This window comes from Taudactylus pleione, unplaced genomic scaffold, assembly GCF_031769625.1.
Source record: "Taudactylus pleione unplaced genomic scaffold, aTauple2 ptg000061l, whole genome shotgun sequence".
NCBI lineage: Eukaryota > Metazoa > Chordata > Amphibia > Anura > Myobatrachidae > Taudactylus > Taudactylus pleione.
In genome coordinates this window covers 18,811,703-18,835,529 of record NW_028284463.1, presented here as the reverse complement: position 1 = coordinate 18,835,529, position 23,827 = coordinate 18,811,703, and the positions used below count along the sequence as shown (strand labels likewise).

Here is a 23,827-nt window from a genome sequence, read left to right as displayed (position 1 = left end):
ACACCCCTAACCACTCCCCCTGTCTGTGAGGTCACACCCCTTTTGTCGTGCGCACTGCAACCCTCCCCCCTCCGGGTGTCACCAGGGAGAGGGACACCACTGTTTTCTCTTCTACCCCTCTTTGCCCATCAGTCCTTACTGACCCACAGTCTCTCTCTCCTACCCCTCCCTACACCTGAGTATCTTTCTCTCCTGCCTCTCGTTTTGCTCTCCCTCTGTTTTTCTTACACTCACCTGTACAGGTGTCCTAAGCCCTGGAGAGTGATAAAGTGGATGGATATAAAGTACCAACCAATCAGCTCCTAACTGTCATTTTTCAAACACAGCCTGTAAAGTGAAAGTCAGGAGATGATTGGTTGGTACTTTATCTCTCTCCACTTTCTCTCTCTCCAAGGCTTAGTACATAGACCCCCCCCCAGTCCTCCTACGTGAGCCCTTGATCTTCGGCTCAGTCACCAGCGGAGTGTCAATGGCTGTAGGTATACATCTGTCCTACGTGCACCACAGGTCTGCGGCTGGCAGGGGATGCAGTCACTATCCCGATGGTTGGCATCCCGGCTCCAGAATCCCCACCTCTGACATCCCGATGGTAAGTATTAGGCTTGGGGTTAGGGTAGGGGGAGCGTTAGGGTACTGACCTGCAGGCGTCAGGATTCTTACTGTCGGGATGCCGCTATTGCTATTCTGACTGCTGGCATCCCGACCGCCGGGATCCTGTACCCAACCCGCTGGCAGGTGACGCAGATACAAGCGCCATGCACATACTGTAATATCAGATGAGCATTCATGTGCCGAAATGATTTACAATGCAATGACTGAATTTAAATCTGCGTTCATCCTTATTACATAGTAACTAATAATAATAAGAAAATAATGTTATATTTTCTCCTAAAGCGCTTTATGTACTGCATCATAGGATAGTGTGTTGTCACCACACTGTACTTATACTGTATGCTGCAGAACAGCACAAACACTAAGAAATCACTGCTTGTGTCATTCATTTGCACAACTAGACAATAACCATTAACCGTCATGCTCGCTGCCTAGGGTATGTAGTCAGGAAGCCAGCGGTCGCAATGCCGACCGCCAGCTTCCCGATTGTCAAATCCCTGCATGGGACTGATAGGCGTTGGAGTCCCGACGCCTATCATTATCCACCCGCCGAAATCCCGAAACCCGGCATACCGAATGAAGGGACCTCTTAGCCGCGGTAGGGGCGGGGGTTAGGTTTAGGGACTCCCGAGGGGACAGGGTTAGGAACCCCCCCTGGAGGGATAGGCTATGGGAAGGGGGGGTTAGGGTTAGGCACCCCCAGGGGGATGTTAGGGTTGGAATCCCCCCGGGAGGGTTAGGCTTAGGGTGTGGGGAGGGGGGGTTCGGTTTAGGCACCCCTGGGGGGAGGATAAGGTTATGCACTGGGGGGGAGGTAAGGGTTAGGCACCCCTAAGGGAGAGTTAGGGTTAGGGGAGGAATGGGGTAGGGATAGCCTACTTACCTCCGCTGTCAGGATCTTCACCCATCGGGCTGCCGGCATTGGGATTTCAACTGTCGGCCTCACGTCCGGCGGTCATACATACCGTTTCCCTGCCTAGGTGTCATCCCTGATGCAGATTTGTCCTTTGTTCCCCAAATTTAGGGGCTTATTCATCATCGGAGGCCGTATGGACTCCGATGATTAAGTATTGGTCGCACTGCGAGGGATACTTAAGTATCCAACTAGCAGCGGGGGTAACTTGACACCGGAGCAATTCATCATTGCTCCGTTGCGGGGACAGCTGCTCCGAAAAGCAGCTGTCCCCTCGGTTAGTATCGCAACTATAGAATTAGCTGCATTACTTACCTCCTCCCCGTCGGCCCGGCTACGCATACGTGAACTGAGGTCTTTAAGCCCCACCCCCTACACGGAGACCCGCAATCGCCGCGGAAATGCTCCCCATTCTGCTCACTTCACTAGGAAGTGGGCAGAAATGCGGGAGGAATGCCTACCCTTCCGGGGTTGCAGGGGGTTACCTGAAAAATCGAGAGCCTCCCGCGAATTCCGGGAGGGTAGGCATGTATGTGTTACATCTTGGAGACATATCCATAATATACCCCTAGCTCATACAAGACACTACAAGACCTTGAATTCATGCCCTCATTATCTCCTGCATTGATTATTGCAATAGTCTCCTTACTGGTCTTCCCCTAGACTTTCACCACTACAAACTATTTTGAATGCAGCTGTGAGGCTGATCTTCCTCACATATGGTTCCTCTGCTGCTCCTCTCTGTCAGCCCCTACTGTACATCGGTTGCCTGTATTTTACTGAATTCAATATTAAAAAATCTTCTGCTTACATGCTAGGCTATAAACAACACATACTCCGTCATACATCTCCTTACTTATCTCACAATATCCCTCTGTGTATCTGTGTCTCTCACCCACACTCATTACCTGCTCCCATTCATAGTTACAGGACTCTGGGCCTGATTCATCATGGATCGTAACTGCAACAGCGTACGCAGATCATACTGTGCATGTGTATGCACCGCATTGTGCGTGCGTTGGCATTGCGATGGCACTGCGATCATCTACGTAGATGCAAAGCCATTGCAGATCAAGCGGTGGGACATCAGCGTTTGGGGGTGGTGACAGGGGAGTGGTCGGAGAAACGCAGTGTCTGTCCATTTGAAAGCTGTTGCATGGGCGGCGCAACCCACTCAGCGAAACCTGCACTGCAGGGGGGCGCCAGGCTGGGGAGGCGCCAGGCTGGAGAGGCACTTTTCCCGCAGCTGCTGCTGAGCCAATTGTTGCTGCTGCCGGCTGTATGACAGGACATTTGGGATGGAGCACTCTTCTTTTTTTTTTGTTTATAGCACTAAATCTTAAGTGTCTCTGCCTGCAGCCACCTCACAGCTGTCACACTATCTCCATGTCACCCTCTGCCTCTCCTCACCCACAGCCTCTTGCTGTAACCCTCTGATTTCCCCTGTCATCCTCTGCTTCTTGCTGTCACCCTCTGCCTCTCGCTGTCACCCTGTCTCTCCCTGTCACCCTCTGCCTGCCTCTCCATCACCCACTGCCTCTCCATCACCCACAGCCTCTTGCTGTCGCCCTCTGCCTCTCCCTGTTACCCTCTGCCTGCCTCTCCGTCACCCACTGCCTCTCCCCATCGCCCATTATCTCCCTGTCACTGTCTGCCTTTCACAAAGTCTTCTGCTTCAGTTTTTATGATGGCAATTTGCATATACTGTACTCCAGAATGTCATGAAGAGTGATCAGATGAATTGCAATTAATTGCAAAGTCCCTCTTTGCCATGACAATGAACTTAGGGCTCGATTCAGACCTGCTCGCTAGATGGGGGGCATACTACAGGGGGCCTGCTACTGGGGGGGCATACTACAGGGGGCCTGCTACTGGGGGGCCTACTACTGGGGGGGCATACTACAGGGGGCCTGCTACTGCGGAGGCATACTACTGGGGGCCTGCTAATGGGGGGCATACTACTGGGGGGCCTGCTACAGGGGGGCATACTACTGGGGGGCATATTACTGGGGGCCTGCTTATGGGGGCAACCTACTGGGGGGGCATACTACTGGGGGCCAGCTAATGGGGGGCATACTACTGGGGGGCATACTACTGGGGGCATACTACTGGGGTCATACTACTGGGGACCAGCTAATGGGGGGCATGCTACTGTGGGGCATACTACTGGGGGCCTGCTTATGGGGGCATACTACTGGGGGGGCTGCTAATGGGGGGCATACTACTGGGGGGCATACTACTGGGGAGGGCATGCTACTGGGGGCCTGCTAATGGGGGGCATACTAATGGGGGGCATACTACTACTGGGGGCACTGCATAGGGGCCCTACTACTAAGGGGACTGCATAGGGGGCACCACTACTGGGGGCATTCTGTAAGGGACACTATTGCTGTGTGCACTGTATAAGTGGCACTACTACTGTGGGCATTGTATAAGGGGCATTACTACTGTGGGCTTTGTGTATAAGGGTCACTACTGTGGGCATTGTGTAAAAGGGGCACTACTGTGGGCATTGTGTAAAAGGGGCACTACTGTGTGTCGTAACATAAATAAGAGACACTACTTTATGGTGTAATGTGAATCAGGCCCTATGTGCGGTATAATGTGAATAAGATTGTGCACTGTGACTCCTTGGGCCGTAGCCCACTATGTAAACAAGTACTGTGACTCTGCTGGCTGTACCCCACTGGGTGGGTGCACTACTTTTAATTTCTGCCACTGCTGTGTGGCAATGTGTCATAGATGTGCTTTATACTGTGGTGTCTGTGTGGTTGTGCCGCTGCTTTGTCGCTTAGTAACCAGTCAGCTCACTGCAACCTTTGGCCAATAATGTTGAAAACAATATTATAAGCTGTGAGGTGTTCTAAATTGACTGAAAATTAATGTTATTGAGGTTAATAATACTCTAGGAACAAAAAAAAAAAAGACTAATTTATGTGATTTTAGCTTTTTTTGTCAATTTTTGTAAAAAAATCCAAATCCAAATCCAAATCCAAAGCCAGTCACCGCAGTTTGGCAAATCCAAATCCAAATCCAAAGCCGGACGGCGAATTAGAACCAAATCCAAATCTGGCAAAACTGTGCCGGCGCACATCCCTAGTTGTAATTGTGCGTGAGGGGCTGATGTTACTCGATGTTCTCGATGTATACTCAGGACTGCAAGGTGTTACAGATGTGAAATAATGGTAGTGGGCATCTCTATGCCACTCTGTGCAATTCCCTCCCTGGCACAACAATCCTTCTCTAGCCTCCAAACCTACAAGCATTCCCTGAAAACTCACATAACCTCCATAAGCTAGTTATCCCCACACTACTCACACTAACATTCATTACTCTCCTGCCATACTAAAAGAATCTCTGACCCTGAATGGATGACATACTGTCTCCCCACAAAGCACTTTTTCCCATTGCTATCTGGTGACACCAATATAAAATATGTAGCACTCAACCTCACGTATCAAACTCCTGATGTCCTCTAGATTGTAAGCTTGTGAGCAGCGCCCTCTTACCGTTTGTCTGTCTGTTATTGCCCAGTCTTTAGTTTTATTACTGCATTTGTCCCCAATTTTAATGCTCTACCTATGCTGGCACTATATAAATGGATGGATGCTCACAATGATAACAATAGTTATCCAAGCTATTCCCAAACAATGTTTTATTTATATATATATATATATATATATATATATATATATACACACACACACACAGTATGTATATACATATATATATATATATATATATATATATATATAGCATGGAACTGCAGTTGTATTCAGAGAGATTGAGGGCCTGATTCAGAGACGGGCGCTATTTGCGCTCGCTCGTCCAGAAAAAGGGGCTGGCTATTTAAATTGACTGTTCGCTCTTTGCGGTCTGTTGACGCCTCTATGTCTGAACGAGCGAACAAAACATGCGGACGTTGTTTGTAAAAAACGCCCCCTGGCCGCTCGCATCATACGTCATCTCCGCTATTTATTAGATTAATCGAGTACATCGAAAGGCAAATGAACTGCTCGCTATTCTTGTGGTTGCATTTTCCTACCGCAATCATGCGAGCAGTTCAGGCTAAAAGACAACCAACTGACGTGGTCGATGACTCTGCTTTGTTAATTATGCACACCCTGAAAACGCCCGTTTTGACCTTTTGGCACGCCTGCGTTCGGATCTCCACTCCCCGTTTTCAAGCACCTTCGCCTGTTACCACCCACAAACGCCTCATCCTGTCACTCAAATTAGCAGGCATTCGCTATTTTGCGAGCACACGATTTTCGACCGCGCTGACTGGTTCACGCATGCGTACTAAAACCCATACGCATGCGCAGATGTCGAACATCGCTCGGAGCGAACGAGCGGCCGCTTACGAGTGGCTCTGAATCTTACGACGGCTTTCTGTGAGCTGGAAACAGATGTGTGACCAGGCCGCTGACCATTGAATTTGAATTGTGAGTAAATGTATGATCTCTACTGTCTGAGATTCCAGCAGTTCCCAGGTACAGTATAACGGAGGTAGACAGCAGCTTAATGCAGAGGGAGGTAGTGAAGATGTGTCCTTCCACACAGGCACCATCAGCTCACTATCACAGGAGAAGCACCATGTCCGTATCCAGGGAGATGGGTCATGTTCATCTTGCCGGGGGGCTTAAATTATTCCTGGATCACAATATACCAGCAACCTGTACAATTGCATTCCGGCTTCATTTCATGGCTCCCAACATCTGAATACAATTTCCAGGGACACTGGGCCTGATTCAGCAAGGAACGCACGCTAGCAGACGCACGTACACATCCCCTGCGAGAATATGCTAATCAGTGCACACGTACGGAGACCGTAGCACAAGGTACAGACACCCAGCCCCATATTAAGCCACCCATCTCCCTTTACTCACAGCCTGATCAGTACGCAAGATAGCGTAAACATCGGTAACATCGAGAACCATCGGACCCATACGCACAATAGTGGTTGACCTGACCTGCCGCAGGATTTTGGCCGCTTCCTGTGTACAGCTTACAGTATGGCTGCGTATGCCTTAATTATTTACGCCCCTATAACGGCGTTATACCGCCTGCGTTCACCTGACTACCCCCCCATCGCCACCCACAAATGGCACTTCCTGTCAATCAATATCAGATGGGTCAGGCTAGTTTGCGCAGGCGCAGTGCGATGCGTGCACAGTTCAAAAACATCATCTGAGTGTGTGCGTTCTCTCCTTTGCGTTCCTTGCTGAATCAGGCCTACTGTTGCTAGACTGTTGGATCTATTAGGATCATGCGCGGCTCATTCCGAGCCGACAAAGCGATACTATACATCCAACAGGGGACGACAACTGCGAGCAACAAAGTATTGAGCAAAGGCCTCTGCGACCAAAGCGAGCAACAAAGCAAAGACTGTGAATACTTTTGTACATGTGATTTCTTAGTTTGTTTTTTTTATTAAATTTGCATAAATCTAAAAAAACTTTTTACACGTTGTCATTATGGGGTATTGGGTGTAGAATTTTGATGACAAAAATGAATGTATTCCATTTTGGAATAAGGCTGTAACATAACAAAATGTGGAAAAAGTGAAGCACTGTGAATACTTTCCGGATGCACTGTATACTAAGAGCAGGCACTAAGAGTTTTGAGGAGATCATTTTCTTACACCAAGGCATGCCAGTGGACATAGACGTGTACGGCCTCCCCCACCATCTATGTGGACAGTCATTTTTAGTCTTAAGGTGCGTACACACTGGACGATAAAGTGGACGACTGAACGATAACGATATCGTTATCGTTCAGTCGTCCACTTTATCGTCCATTTTTAACCCCAAAAAGATGAACGATAACGACAACGTGCGTTCCCGCGGGTCGTTCGTCATTATCGTTCATCGGGCTGACATGCAGGCCAACCTGACGATCTCATCAGGTTGCTGCATTTCAGGGAATGGGGGAGAGAGCCCGGCGCTGAACGATATCATTAATGATATCGTTCAGCGGCTGTGCTCAATGTCATGAACGACATTGAGCACAGCCTGCCGGGGACAACACTACACGATATCGCTCAGGGAGCATATCGTGTAGTGTGTACCCACCATTAGGGGTATATTTACTAAACTGCGGGTTTACAAAAGTAGAGGCCTATAGCAACCAATCATATTCCACTTATCATTATCTAGCACCTTCTAGAAGATAATAGCTAAAATCTGATTGGTTGCTATGGGCATTACCTCCACTTCTATAAACCTGCACTTATGGTAGATATACCCCTAAAAAAAATGTTGAGTTGAACTCATTATTTGCAGCTTTGGGCTACGTGTAGAGGGCAAGTTTGGGGTAAGGGGTTAAAGGTGATGACCACCCAAATTGTTTATGTTACATATGATCTCCCCATCCCAGAACTGCACGGACCCTATGTCCCAAATTCTGAAAACTCTGTAGACAATGACCAATACTAGAGACCAATGACCAATAGCTCCTTCTCGGGGCTATAATGAGTATACTATCAGCACATTGCCTTGTTACAGCAGACTGGGAAATCCACAGCAGCCAATGGATCACATTTATCCACTATTACACTAAGCCGTGTATACATTCAATGTTCTCCAGGGAGCCAGCCCAGGAGCAGTGGGCTTTACCCATTCCAGAATGTGTAACAATTATCCATTGACAGTAAATGTAATGTTTTGAGCATTTACATTGTTATTATTTGTATTTTCCATTTCATTTATCATGAAAAGCACAATAGTGGGAATAAATCAGTGGAACACTCCCTGGGGAGGAAAATTTAGTTAAAGGGTGATGGAAATGATTTAGTATGTGGAAGTAATCGTGATCAATGAATCAATCCCTACTAGTTATAATGTTTTTACTTTGATATTTATGTCTTCTGGCAAAGTACTTTTACTAACGTTCTACCTTTTGTATTTTTATTATGTCTTTACAATGTTATCAGTGGAAACAATGTCACCTACAGGCTGCCAGTTACTAATAAATGGAAGCTGCCTAATCCATATGGATTATGTATCACAACAAAGCAATTTTATCTTCTCAGCTCTGAATCTCATCTTTGAAATTGCTGGTCTTGTACCCAGTCTGCGATGTAATGATTACCAAACACTTGCCCTCTCCTTATACCACAGCTCATGAAGAGGTGAGCAAAATATTCTGTTTCAGTTTACTAAACTCAAGAGCTTGCCATCTAATTTTAATGTCTTTTTTTTTTTTTTTTACATTTTTGTGGAGCATGACTATGGAAATTCCTCATTGCAGTGTAGTAGCGGCGGAGGTCTCAGTGAACGTACGTGTGCCATGGAGGATGGGAGAGAAGGGGTTAATCATTAAAGCCACCTTTTGTGCGTAAGAGATGCAAAGTCAATTCTTTGGCAGCTCCAAATATTGAACTCTCAGCTGAGCAAACGTGCCCTCCCTCCTCCTGCCAAACTAAACTCATAGTGACGCACTTAACTCTGAGCCAACCTCGGGTCAGGGGGCCACTCTGCTGTCTGTCGTCCGAGGAGTTACCAGGGATCCCGTAACATAAAGATCCAAGTGATGGGACCACGCACAGTGACAGCATAAATTGTTCATGTGCAAACAGTAACTTGCGCACAGAGCTGTATGTGACATTCCTGGGCACAGGGGCCAGTCCTACCCTTCATAACCCATATCTTTTTAATTGTGGCAAACACTAAGGAGTGGAAATGGCTGCTGCAGGGCAGAGGGGCAACGGCTGATATCTGAAGTATTTGCTGGAATTATATAGTGACAACCCCTCAATCAGCCCTCTGCTATAGAATAATGTCTCTGGTAGGGAGCACGCTCAGTCCTATGGTTTCCCTCACCACTGATGTGCAATCAATGCACTCGCAGGACACCACTGTCATGCTCTCTCGGCACAGGTCCAGCAGCAGCCAGGGTGCTGGCGGCGTCATACCACTCTGCATGTATCGGGCTCCTCTGCTTTCTCTCTTCTCGGCACTAGTTATCGCTGTGCCTTTGTGGTAACTAGCGGGGTACACAGTAAGGCATTGCAGTAGCAATCTTGGGAAAGTGCACCAACATTACCTAGCCTTTCCTAATACCTGACCTGTTGTACGAATGCGCCAGGGCTGGCTGCACGTGCTGCAATATTGGCATGTCGGTCAACTATCATTGTGGACATGGCAGGAAATGTGGTCGGAAGATGACTGCTATTGGCCTGTGCGTGCAATCTACCAATGATCAGACCAAACATCAGACGGGGTGATATTCCAAAACCATACCCCCGTCCACCCAGGCTGCATCTATTGCATAAAGGACACTGGACCTCAATCAGAGGCGGTCGAAGCGGCCGCACGGTCGTACGGGAAAAGGGGCCGGATATGCAAATGATGCACTTGCATGTTGCGTCCCTAAGGTCGGATCGTTAGCTGGCCGACCAAGGGGAGGAAGCGGTCGGATCACAAAAAAAGCCCCCATCTCGTATGCATTACACGTCATCTCCGGCCATATAAGGATTAATCGCGACCATCGGGTACCATCGGAACTGGTCGTAGAGCTTAAGGTTGACCATACCCTCTCTTAAGCTCTACGATCATGTCAGTGTAAAACCTCCCATGTCACGTGTGCCATGACACTACTTTGTAATTTAGGCACTCCCAGAAAACGCTGTTCGCATAATTAGGCACGCCTGCGTTCGGATCTCCACTCCCCCGTTTTCAAGCACCTTCCCCTGTTACCACCCACAAACGCCTCAATCTGTCACTCAAACTACCGACCTGGTTGTGTTCTAGAAGAGAGAAATTTCTGATCGTAGCGGCTAGTTTGCGCACGCGCAATGTGAACTTTACGCATGCGCAGTTTAGCGAACATCGGTGGCGTACGACCGTGTGGCCGCAACGACCGACTCTGAATGAGGTCCACTGTCCCTTTCCCAGAACACCAGACCAACATTTGGGCAACATACCGCGCTCCCATTAAGCTTCTTCTGGATTCTCAGATTCTAGTCATTTTCCATGTGCTTTTAGATCTGACGAATACCTATAACTGTATAATGGTACTGCAGTGGGTGAGTGCCCCCCCCCTCACATGCCTTACTCCCCAGGCCCTCTGCTGATGAAACTAAATGCTCAGAACAGGCCATAAGAGCTCTTAACAGAGCATAGAGGGGTTCTGAGAAGTCCCTGCCAAAATGTAGATCTGGGGTGGCACTGGTGCATCGATGACTGTATGTAAAGAAATTGGCATCCTGTTGAGCGTTAATCTCTAGCATTTGTACCCACAGAGCATTAGACGCTGGCCTTTTTAAGCTGACCTGGCATTAGAGGAATGCTCATTGGTTGCCAAGGGTTACGGTATTGTTCACATTTGCAACTGTTAACTGCACTTGTAATCCGGGAGATCAGAAAAATAATAATTAAACATGGCTTAGTCCTTTTAATCTTGTTAATAAAACTGTATCAGAAACGTAGCTTCAAATATTTTTATTATTAACTGCACTAGAATAATCTGCAACACGTTGACCTCATACAATACCCCAGTGATAAGGAAATAATGTTCTGTAAGAGCATACAGGGCCGGATTCATTACCGATGCGATTACGCACGCAGGTCTGCTGTGAAAATATGCTAATGAATGAAATCGCCAAACCATCGCACAGCCAGCATAGAGACGTCCACTACAGCTATCTCACATCCGTAATACCTCACAGTCCTGCGTATACATCGGGAAAGTCGAGTAACATCAGCCCCTCATGCACAATTACATCAGGTCTGACCTTACTCAGACATTTCTAACCTCATCGCACGCAGTGAGTACACAAGCTCACAAGCTGTGTATGCCGCCACAGTGGCTAATTTATGCACGCCCATGCAACAGCGTTCAAACGGACAGTCACGCCTGCGATTCTCCAACCACTCCCCTATCACCACCAACTACATGCTGACATCCTGACTCTCGGTATTCGATGGCTTTGTGTCTACGTAGGTGATCGCAGTGCGATCACAATGCTAACACGCACGTGCACTGCGAAACATGTATGCGCAGTACGCACCTTCGGCCGATCTGCGTACACTGTTGCAGTTGTGATCCGCGATTAATCAGGCCCAGAATATGATTGCACTTTCCAGCACAATGCCATAAGATGAGACTGCCATTTGGAAAGAAAAAGAACCAAGAAGTAGAGGGGAAATATACGTTAAATACAGCAAATTATTTCTTCAAATAAGACTGATTAACACACAAATCAGCAGTACATAAGATGCGACCTCCTGATCCCGAACGTTGCAGAGGCGTTGAAAGCCATTTATCGGCTAACGCTCCTGCATCGGGACAGCGTACACACCTAGACAATCTTGATATGGAAAGAACGGCCTGACGATTGTATAGCTGTGTACCCAGCTTAAGATAGCAATGTGCGCGGACCCCTGTGTTTCGGCTTGGTTCTAATTCATTATCGGAAGGAATGGAAGGAACAGGGAAATGTCTCCTCCCCCGGGGGGCAGAGTGCAGATGTCGGGCAGACATTTTATCTGGACGTGTATGCCCGGCATTAGACGCATGCAACTCACAATCAGATCTATACTGTAAATTATATATAATAATATAATAATAAAATAATGGCCAGATCTTCTTTGCTATATCAGTTAAAAATCAGCCTCAAAACTTTAATTTGTTTGTCTTTAATCTACAGAACATTTTCTTTCCCCCGTAGAGAAAGACTAAAAAGCTATATTTGTGGTCCAGAGAGACACTGGTCTTAGGAAATGATTATGAGGAACCAAGATAAAGCTGCCTAGAGAGCATTGAGCTTTCTAGCTTAGGATGTCTGAAGACTGTCTGCATAAATTGTCATTTGCAGCGAGAGCCACGCAGTAATAACGACTTCGGTAGTTGATGTAGTGTTGTGCGCTAAATGTATTCATAATTACATCAAGTTAATTGCATTTAATTTGGAAATGCACACAAGAGGCTTTGATGAATGTGCAGCTGGACAAAAGAAATAAAGTACTGGATTTTAATTTAGAATCTTATTATAATGGCATTTAGCTGCCACCAGACCTATCTTTTCAGTTGAAACTTTGCAGCAAGTAAGGAAAGTGCCAAACAAGTAACAATTTGAATGGAGAGTTACTTATTTTAATTGCTCACCTGCTCATTCAGTTAACGAGCAGAATGTTGGTAATTACAGTCATAGCTAAAACTCATTTGTAGATCTGACGTCCTTACATCCAGTCTTAAAGCACCCCCTGGGGATCTCACAGGCTTACAAAAGCTCCTTGATCACAGATGACACGGAAATGAAAGAGAAATGATCACTGCTCAGGTGAGAATGCCGGTGATTATGTGGGTGAGGAGGTTAGGAAAGACACTTTAAAGGCAGAGATTTTAGATCTTGTTAAACTCGCGGCACACTGAGCATGGTGCTGAAAGTTTTAATGGATGGGGCTACAAGAGGGGGGAAGGCGGGTACTACTTGCTCAGGTCGGTTCAGAGGCCTGGCGGGGGTCCAGGTCAGTTGCTGAGTCCCAGTCCTTGCATAGTGCAATGCACCAGGGAAGGGATTTGTAGCAGCATTTGCATATAGTAACATAGGCAATACAGTACCTGCAAAATATGCTGCAGTGTAATACCCCTTTTACACCAGAGCTAAAACCCGGGTTATTGCAGTGTTATCCAGGGTAGCTCCTTGGTGTAAAAGGGGAGAGTGTTGGCTTCTCGGGTGGAGTGACCCTGGAATCCAACCCAGGTAACTAGCAGGGTTTAACACGGGAATAATCCATGAAACCCTGCAGTGTAAATGGTGCGATCCGGGTCACGGTGACCTGGATTGTGCCGCATGCCTGCCGATTGGCCGGCTACAGTGGCGCTTGGAGATGACGTAATCTCCAAGCGTCCACTTCAACGTCTGAAAAGTCGGGTCACTGCAGACCCGGCTCTGGTGTGAACGGAACCAACTCAGGAATATCCTGGGTCGACGCCAGGGAAATTCCGGGTCTGATCCAGACTGGAACCCTGGGCCTGATTCAGAGCCGCTCGTAAGCGGCCGCTCGTTCGCTCCGAGCGATGTTCGCACAACTGCGCATGCGTATGGGTCATAATGCGCATGCGCCAACCAGTCTTTGCGGTCGGAAATCGAGCACTCGCAAAATAGCGAGTGCCTGCTAATTTGAGTGACAGGATGAGGCGTTTGTGGGTGGTAACAGGGGAAGGTGCTTGAAAACGGGGAGTGGAGATCCGAACGCAGGCGTGCCAAACGTTCAAAACGGGCGTTTTAAGGGTGTGCATAATTAACAAAGCAGCGTCATCGGCCACGTCACTTGGTTGTTTCTTAGCCTGAACTGTTCGCATGATTGCGGTAGGAAAATCCAACCACAAGCACTGTGAGCAGTTCAGACGCCTTTCGATGTACTCGATTAATCTAATAAATAGCGGAGATGACGTAGGATGCGAGCGGCCAGGGGGTGTCTTTACAAAATAGCGAGCGCATGTTTCGTTCACTCGCTCAGACATAGAGGCGTCAACAGACCGCAAAGAGCGAGCGCTCAATTTAAATAGCCGGCCCCTTTTTCTGAATGAGCGAGCGCAAATAGCGTCCGGCTCTGAATCAGGTCCCCTGTTCCAACCTCCGGGTCAGACACGGAATTTCAGTATAAAAGCAGTATAAGGGGTAAATTTACTAAGATGGGAGTTCTTTTTAAGAAGTGAAGTTGCCCATAGCAACCAATCAGATTCTACTTCTCATTTATCTAGCACCTTCTTGAAGAGAATACCTGGAATCTGATTGGTTGCATGAGCAACATCACTTCTTAATAGAACTCCTGTCTTAGTAAATTTACCCCTAAGACTCAGAATAAGGCCTAACGAGGAGATTTAATAAAGGTTTGAAAGAGATAAAATGGTGATAGATAAAGTACCAACCAATCAGTTCCTAATTGTCACGTTACTGGCTGTATTTGAAAAATGACAGATAGGAGCCCATTTGTTGGTGCTTTATCTACTACATCTGAGAGGCGTGTCCTACAACTGACTTACATCCAAATGTAAATGAGCCACAAAGCAGTCAGTAAGATCTATTTGTTGATGAAAACACACTGATATATTTCAAGGCTTGCTCATGTACTGTATTGTGTTTTACAACAGTTTCCATATACTGTAAGTGACCAAGAGAAATCTTATATGAAGATGCATGTAGCCATAAGGATCATTGGGCCTGATTCAGACCCACTCGCAAGCGGCTGTCCGCTCGCAAGTGGGTCGATGTTGTGCACTGCGCATGCGCACGACGGCGGGAGCTCCGTCGTGCGCATGCGCCAGACGCGACGAGCGAAGGACTTTCCTTCACTCGTTGTGTCTGATCAAAGGGGGCGTGCTGTCGATGTTGATTGACAGCACGCCCCCTTTGGTGGGCGTGCCGGGGGCGTGCCTCCCTGACGGGGGCGTTCCCAAGGGAACGCCTACTGTCAGAAGCCGGCCCACTGACATCACTAGTGATGTCAGTGGGAGTGATATTGGCTCTGATAGAGCCAAAATCACTCCGGGCCTTGCGGTTGAAAAACTCAACCGCAGGCTCCGGCTCGCAGTGGCGATGGTCGCGATGGTCAAGACCATCGCGGCCATCAAACTGCACGCTCGTATAGGCTGTGGGTGATGACCCACAGCTATACGAGCGTCCAGGAGGACGCTCCATAATTATGGAGGGCGGCCCTCATTCAGAGCGTGCGCTCTGCTCAGAGCGTACGGCTCTGAATGAGGGCCATTGTGCCTTATAACCAATGCAAATGGCAATGATTATACCATTTGAATGTAAATATCTCCAATTTATTTTTTTTTTTCCCCAAGTATATAACAGCTACATAATGAGGGTAATGTGTAATTAGGGAGATTATTAGACTCGTCAGGGAGATTGTTACCATTATATCAGGGAGTCTCCATGACAATTAGGGAGAGTTGGCAAGTATGCCTTACACCCCAACAATCATCAGCATTTTCAGATTTTCATATCTGGGATTTATGGTTATTTGCACTTCAATAGGCATATCAGGAGCGTACACGCACCAAAGGAGCACAGAGAGGCCTTAGCAATGCACTTTAGCTACGTCTTCTGAGATGTGACAATATTATTTTCTCCCCGTATCTTTGAAAATGTTCTCTTACTTACAGAAATGATGCACCTACGTAAGACAAATGCAAAGTTTGGGCCTTCCAGCTTTGTCAGATGCATATATTTAGGGCTGCACGTATCATAAGATTTATCTTACGCAGACTACAGGTGTGCGTCTCACGCAAATCCACAACCACAATGTCTGATTGCTGGTGTTTCCCCAGGATAATTCCTTTCTTCCTGTCCTAGTACCAGTCCTTTAGCGCCTCCTAGTGGCGTCAGGGAAACACCAACCTGGCTTCTAAGTGAAGATACACATACTGTACGTTACAAAAATGAAAACTTAACTTGAATCCAAGGTTGCATCGGTCTTATCCTTCTTTACATAGTCACGTAGCCCAGGAATACACACTGTGGACCTAATACAGAGATTGGCGCTAATGCGATCTCAGCTGTGATTTTGTATGCAATGCAACTGCTAATGTTAGCAAAGATCACCCGAGCATAAAGACGCCCACTGCTGCCTTCTTTCCTGCGTGCGACGACGCATACCTGTGCAAATATCGGTAACATCAACGCACATCGGCGGCCATCGTGCCCTTGCAGCAGGTCTGACCTGCCTCAGCCTTGAGAGCTCTTCTGTCACGCAGAGCTGCGTAGGCAAACGCAGTGGCTAATTTATGCACGCCCACGTAACGGCATTCAAATGGTCAGACACGCCTGCGTTTTCCTGGCCACATCCCCAAACACTGACTTCCCGTCAATCACTGTTCAGTGTATTCCGATGTGCGACAGTAATCGCAGTGCGATCGCAGCGCATGCACAGTGTGGCTTATAAGCATGCGCGATGGTAAATAATCGCTCATTTGCATGAGTGACTGCCATTTTGCCCGTCTCTGTATCAGGCCCTCTGTTATTCGCATTTCATTGGAAACACCTTGAAGTAATTGTCAGTTTTGTCGCACATAGTGAAAAATCCAACTTTAAGGGGTATATTTACTAAAGTGAGAGTTTTCAGAAGTGGAGATGTTATCCATAGCAACTAATCAGATTCTACTTAACAATTAACTAGCACCTTTTAGACGATAATAGCTATAATCTGATTGGTTGATATGGGCAACACCCCCACTTCTATACAGTAAGCCCGCACTTTAGTAAATGTACCCCTAAGAGTCACAATCATCCTGTATATTGTATACTGAACTGTTGTAACCCTTTATTACCTGCGCGGCTGAAAGAAAGGATTGCATTAAATTCTTTCTTCAGTCTTTAATGTATCACTCATAACTTTCACACCTCAAAGTCGACATTTCTGTACGGTCCTAATAATAACTTTTACATTACATTAATGTTACTGTCAGCATTGCTGTGGAATAACAGAATTTTTGCAAACTAATTTGATCTTGTTAACTAGTTAACACAAGCGCTGAGCATAGATAAACAGAAAGACCAGCAGCTGCTGACAGATGGCTGCTACCACCTTAAAGAAAGAGAAATCCAAAATTCAGTATATACGTACAGCAGCGCTTGGTCCTAGTCTATTGGATCTACAGATGTTACCGTGTTAAATTAAAAGACTATGAGACCATGGAGTCTATTTACTGAGCAGTGTTAGGAGAAGTGAAGAGTGAAAAGTGATAAGGTACCAGCCAAGCAGCTCCCAACTGTCATTTTTCAAACACAGCCTGTGAGATGGCAGTTAGGAGCTGATTGGCTGGCACCTTATCACTTTTCACTTCTCCTAACACTGCTTAGTAAATAGACCCCATAAGATAAAATGTATACATATAATAAAAGTATATAAATTTAATAAAACAGACAATAAATAACTTAGTCAATTATGACCAATAAATTAATAAGATCAAACTTACCCAATATAAATAGAAAACATTTCATGAATAGAAAAATCACAATGAAAAAAAGAAAGAACCTTAGTGAAGACAAATTAGCAACAAAGTATGATACTGGTTGTTGTTACTATAATAACTATTCTTTTTTGCTACAGTTCAATGATTATTTTTCGAGACAGCTCTCCCCTGGAGATGGACAATTAATATCAGTCACAAAGATCTCTAGAAAGTAAATGTCTCTGACCTCCGTTTATTTGAAAACAGAAAGATAGGAACACCACCCTCCACGGCTGAAAATTGACAGTTGCATAATATCAATTGTTTCAGCATAAATTATCGATCTCCAGGGGAGAGCTAGCTCGAAAAATAATCATTGAACTGTAGCAAAAAGGAATAATTATTAAAGTAATAACAAGTATCATACTTTGTTGCTAATTTGTCTTCACTAAAGTTCTTTCTTTTTTTCATTGTGGTTTTTCTATTCATAAAATGTTTTATATTTATATCGGGTACGTTTGATCTTATTAATTTATTGGTCATAATTGATTACGTTATTTATTGTCTGTTTTATTAAATTGACATGTTTTTTTATAATTTTTTATATATATATATATATATATATTCTTATGGTCTCATATTCTTTTAATTTAACACGGTAACATCTGTAGATCCAATAGACTAGGACCAAGCGCTGCTGTATATACTAATTTGATCTTGTAATTATGAATAATTATCAACAAATGGTGTTGGCTTACTGTAGACCCTGCTGAGAGATGGGTACCGTTTGCAGGGGCGTATCTATAGTGGTGCAGGGGGGCCCCGCATCGCACACTCTGCACTCATAATATACTTACCTCTCCGGAGGCCCGCGTCGGTGCGGGGGTCCGGCGCTGTAAAAACGTCTGAAAAATGGCCGCAGTGGCCATTTTCCCATCGTTTGCACATGTGTATTATAGGGAAAATGGCCGCCGTGGCCATTTTCCTGGTGACCTGTGCATGCGCTATAGACTCTGGGCACACTCTAGTGCCCAGAGTATGTAACTCCGGCGCTGGCCGGGCACAGCTCAGAGCGCTGCCAGCTGGCGAACAGAGAGGAGGGGACCTGTGACAGAAACTGCACACGGGCCCCCTCCTCTCTAGAAATGCCCCTGACCATTTGTGACGCTAATCTTACATATCTTACTCCCCGTGATGCTGTCAGATCACCCTTGTCTCCTCTTCCAGAATGTCCGTGAAACTCCTGGATTTCAAGTAGTTAAGGTGGGTACACACTGACGATGTGTGCCGGACCGATAAGGCGGCCGACGGGCCAAATCATAATGATATCGTCTCAGTGTGTACCCGCCTTTATAATGGACTCCCAGAAGAGCAGGAAAGCCTCCTGGTTCCTTCCCGCTTCACTAGGGAAGTGGGCGGAGCTAGGAGATGGTGACGCATTTCGCATCGCTATGCCCCCTGAACTTGCCAATTATATCTACTCCATTTCATCTCCCTGGGGAAATCCCCAAATTCTGCAAACATGTTACAGATATTGATATAGGAGTAGCTGGCTGGAAGGACCACAACTTTCTGCAGACAGTGGCTTTGTGAAATATTCCTTCACCGCACCCTTTACTGTTCACCATACACCGGGACACAAAGCCTGCATGCTTCTAATGCTGGGCACACACTTGCCGACGTATTGTACTATGGGTACACACTGAGCGATGTAATGAACGACGGAATGATCCTGCTGAACACTTTAGCAATTTTTTTTACTACAGCCTATGAACAGATTGTAAGCCAGTATGGAATCAGGTGGTGGCTCCCTGTGTGTCAGCTGAGGCAATGTGCTCTATGAGAGAGGTACCTGTTTTTCCACTAATGTGCCCACATCTTCTGTCACTTTAATCTTTTCTACCAATAGATTGCAAGCTCTTGCAGACCAGGCCTTCTCTAACTTTCCTGTTGGTCCGTGCATCACGTAACAGACTATGGGGTCTATTTACTAAGCTGTGTTAGGAGATAAAGTGAACGGTGATAAGGTACCAGCCAATCAGCTCCTAACTGCCATGTCACAGGCTGTGTTTGAAAAATGGCAGTTAGGAGCTGATTGGCTGGTACCTTATCACAGTTCACTTTATCTCCTAACACAGCTTAGTAAATAGACCCCTATATACAGCACAAACTTTTGACCAACACTGCGGATTATGTGTCCACAATACCAGTAAATGTCATTAATAATAATAATAATAATATTCAGTTAGCAGGAAGATAAATTGCTTTTCGTTCATCAATCGGCCCAGTACATACCTGGTAGACAGAACAGCACCTGGAGAGCCACTAATTGGCTCATTTACTATCTAGGACTTTCTGTAAATACAGTGCAAGGAGTCAAACCTCTCAGAAGAGGTCGAACAGTATTTTGAATGCACCTGAAATGTCAGCATTTTATACATATTTTGTGTCTTTCAAATGGATAGAAGTTGGACGTGGCAGATAGATCTGCTCATTGCTATGGTAATAATATTCCCTGCCACCGGTCTCTCAAAGACATCAATAGCTGCTTCAGATCTTCACAAATCCTAGGATGTTTCAGTTTGGAAAGCTGAAGGAAGGCTCCCAATGAGCTCCCCGTACAGGTCTGTAATTATTTATGAAGCTGGATGGAGAAAGATTTTGATTCTGTATGTCCTGTCCCAGACCAGTGGTTCCCACACTTTGTTCTGCCAAGACACACTTAAGTGTGACATCCAGATACGTGAAACACAATTTTGAAGAAATAAAAATACCATAAATGTAAATAAAAGTAATCAAATATGTCCCACTTCACTTGAGAGCTCCCTGTCATTCAGTTACATAATCATTTATTTTAAATCGCACATTTATTAGCAGTCATACCCAGGACTTGAACCCAGCACCACTTACTTTGACATGGTACAAGGCTCCTGTAAGTACAGGAACATATGTGCACCTTTAGTTACAAACTCCTTTATTTAACACCCATATTTCTCAAAACTGTCATACCCTGGACTCAAACCTATCACCTCTCACATTGAGGTCAGACACTGTACACATGGAGCTATGGAGCACATGTCGCTATCTGCTCCTGCAAAGTAAGTCTGTGAACAGCGCCCACTGTCCTGCAGCGCCCTGTGCCATGGCACATGTCGCACCACCCTACTTACGGCCCTGGACCTAAGACCGCATTATTTTATACAACATCTAATACAATATATGTAATTCTCTGTGTCTTGCACCAGTAACTTTGATCCTGAAGGAGGCAATTTATCAGAGGGGATCTAGGATTTGCAAATAGCAAATATTTTCATGTTTTGAGATATAAAACATACATGGAATATATACAGCCTGAATTTGCATTGTTAAGTAAACAAGCTTCATTTACCCATGACAATTATTCACTCCTGACCTAATACAGATATGCACCAGCAACAACATTTCCTCTGTACCTATTGTGCAGAACTATTCATCCAGACAGACATTCACCCATCATGAATTTTCTCTGTCAGGTGCCTTGCTGAGGGATGTGAGATAAGGGCAGAGTGTTAGGAGCTGCGGGTGTGCTTACACAGAGAGCGCGCCTTCCTATATGGCTAAGACGATATCAATTCAATCAATAATAATGCAAGACAATGAAAGAGAAGAATAATTAAAATAAAAAGTTCCCATGGTGCAGTGCGGCAGTAGCTTCGTTAAACGTTTACACCAGAAATAACTGGGAGTTCATGCCTTTACTAACTTCTGCCAAAGGCTACTACCTTGGTGTTGAGAGATCAGCGTTCTGTTCCCCAGAACCAGCAGGCACTAGTACCTATGCGGCTCTTACAGCAGATCCATCCTGCTGAATGCATGTGAGGCAATGGCGTGCATCTTCCTCTTCCAGCTTCCTGGGTGCACGGACGTACATGCGCAGGACCTGGCCACAGCCACAAGGGCTGCAGAAACATGTTGTACCACCCCTGCTTAGGTGCCCAAGCACCCTGCTGGCTCCCACAGTGAGCAAGCACCAGGTGCACTACAATGCCCAGCAACCCCTTGCCTCCTCTAGGCTGACACTGAACCACTATGGTGCTACTACAAGATACCAGTGTGCGTGTTAATCACTGCCTATGCCGCTGTTACCCTATATCTGCTGTTCCCTAATAAACCCAGTTACCTTGTTAAGGGAAAACTGCCTAGATTAACCTCCTTTTCATGTTCCCCTGGTGCCTATTGATCTACACAGGATGCGGTTAACATCTCGACAACTGAGATGCCATCTGCCAGAACCCCGGCATCGGAATCCCGACTGCTGAGACAATGCCGGCGCCAAAACCCAACATGACTCTGGATGCTGATACCGCGATCCTGGCAGACGGCATCCCAATCGCAAGGACACCGGGGAAAGGTAAGTATCAGCCCCGGGGGGAAAGAGCTAGGTTTAGGTAGCCTGGGGGGACTTAGAGTTAGCCTGCGGGAGAGAGGGGGTTAGGGTTAGGCTCCGGGCAGAGGGGTTTAGATTCAGGCACCACCGGTTAGGTTGGGGGCTTAGGCATGAAGGGGGGAGGGTTAAGTTTAGGCACTTACCGGGAGGGTTAGGGTGCAGGAAAGGAGGGTTAGGTGGTAAATAGGACAGGGGAACATTACTTACCGTTCCCCTGTCGGGATTTGAACCATCGGGATGCCACTGTCAGTGTACTGACAGCCACCATCCCGTCCATCGGTATTTCATACCGATTCTGTTCTACACCAATAGGACATGTCAGCAAAAGGAATGCTATGGCTGACATGTAAATTGTATTTAAAAGCAGCAAACTAATAATACAATTAAAATATGGTACATTTACAATAACCTCAAAGTGGAAACGAATCAGAGCTAAGTAAGTAGTCACAGCTGGAAGCAGAAATGTAGCCCTCGTGCTCCCCTGGCAGGGGGAGATTGGCGGGGCCGTGGTGGCTGCCATGATACCCATCTAACGTCAAAGGAGAGAGAGAGATCTGGAGTGAGACCACTGAGAAAGTCTGTGAGAAACTACAGAGAAAGAGCTGGAATGTTGCAGCGTGAGCAGAGTGGGGAAGTGTTTAGCACCTACGAGAGGGGTAAGAGATGTCACTATATATGTTGGAGAGATGGGGAGGAGGAATTTCCCTGGAGCTTTATTGTTAAGGGACAAGAGGAGTCCCTTATGCATAAAAGCCCCCCCAGCAGCAATTTTTTTTCTCCCTGGCCTTCGTTCAGAATTCCTCCATCACGTGGCTTCCTGGCTCTTAATCTTCAAATGGGCTCTCAAGACCCATTTCTTCCTCAATGCTTTCCAGCGCTCATCCTAACCCACTACTCTATGCTCCTTCCTCACTATCTAGCCCATCTGTGTCACCCCTGTTTGTCTGACCCTCCCCTTAGAATGTAAGCTCTTGCGAGCAGGGCCCTCTTCCCTCACATGCTTCTTCTTGCCTTACTTTTACTTACATTTATAATGGCGCCTAAAACTTGGTTACTGACACCCTGCTGCTTATTTAGGTGTTATGCAGCACTGTTTATAAATCATGTACTTGTCCTGCATTGTCTGTACTGTTAATAACTGCTGTCTTGTGTGCTCATTTGTTTCTGTACTTTGTGAGGCGCTGCGGAACCCTTGTGGCGCCATATAAATAAAGGATAATAATAAAATAATAATAAGTAGAATCTTTTATCAATAACCATCAGCTACCTGTTTTCCACGGGGAGTCTGGGCTCTCTGCTGGGCTGTGCAGCCGGGTTGTGTGTGTGTATATATATATATGTATATATATATAACAGAGTTAAGGGAACAGGCACCATCTCCTGGGGTAGATGGTAGTGCACAGCAGCCGAGGTTTATGGTGCAACTGGCCTCAGCCACTTTTATTAAGCAGAAAAATGAAATAAAACATCAATAAATACCTTGACTGTTAGGCACTGACTAAACATCAGTCATTCCTAATGGACACTACAAAACATAAGATATGTCAACAAGTCTAGCTCACATGTATCAAGTAGCAGGTTTTCTCTCACAGACACTCTGCAATTCCTTTTCCCAGGCAGTGAGAGATAATGACCAGGTGAATTCTCTAAAGGCCCCCATACATCAGCAATCTGAAAACCACAATTGAACAATTTGAAGACAATAGCAATCTGCGCCCATACACTACAGATGTGTTTCAGTGATTTGCAGATTGATTTCAGCAAACACAGATCTTCCAATCTTGAAAGGCCCATCATTTTACTATTAATGGTCTGCAGATCTGCTGATCATCTCCATACACTAGCAATCTACAGCCCCAATTCATCTGTGACATCCAACATGTTGGACAATCTGATTTAACAATTCCAATCACTTTTTGGTTGCAATCTGCGATCTGTGAAGCCCATACATTGCGGATTTATGTACA

At 46.1% G+C, this 23,827-nt stretch overlaps 1 protein-coding gene across 3 annotated transcripts in view; it reads right to left on the bottom strand.

Moving 5' to 3' along the window:
* Positions 1–23,508, bottom strand: part of SSTR5 (somatostatin receptor 5) — a 112,838-nt gene extending 89,330 nt beyond the window's left edge. The window contains exon 1 of one of the 3 annotated variants that reach the window (XM_088464948.1): positions 23,423–23,508. The gene's annotated coding sequence lies outside the window, so the exon portion shown is untranslated. Of the gene's footprint in view, positions 1–23,127; positions 23,164–23,422 lie in introns of those variants that run through there. The other 2 variants (XM_088464946.1, XM_088464949.1) reach the window with 2 other exon arrangements.
* Between the last annotated feature and the right edge of the window lie 319 nt (positions 23,509–23,827).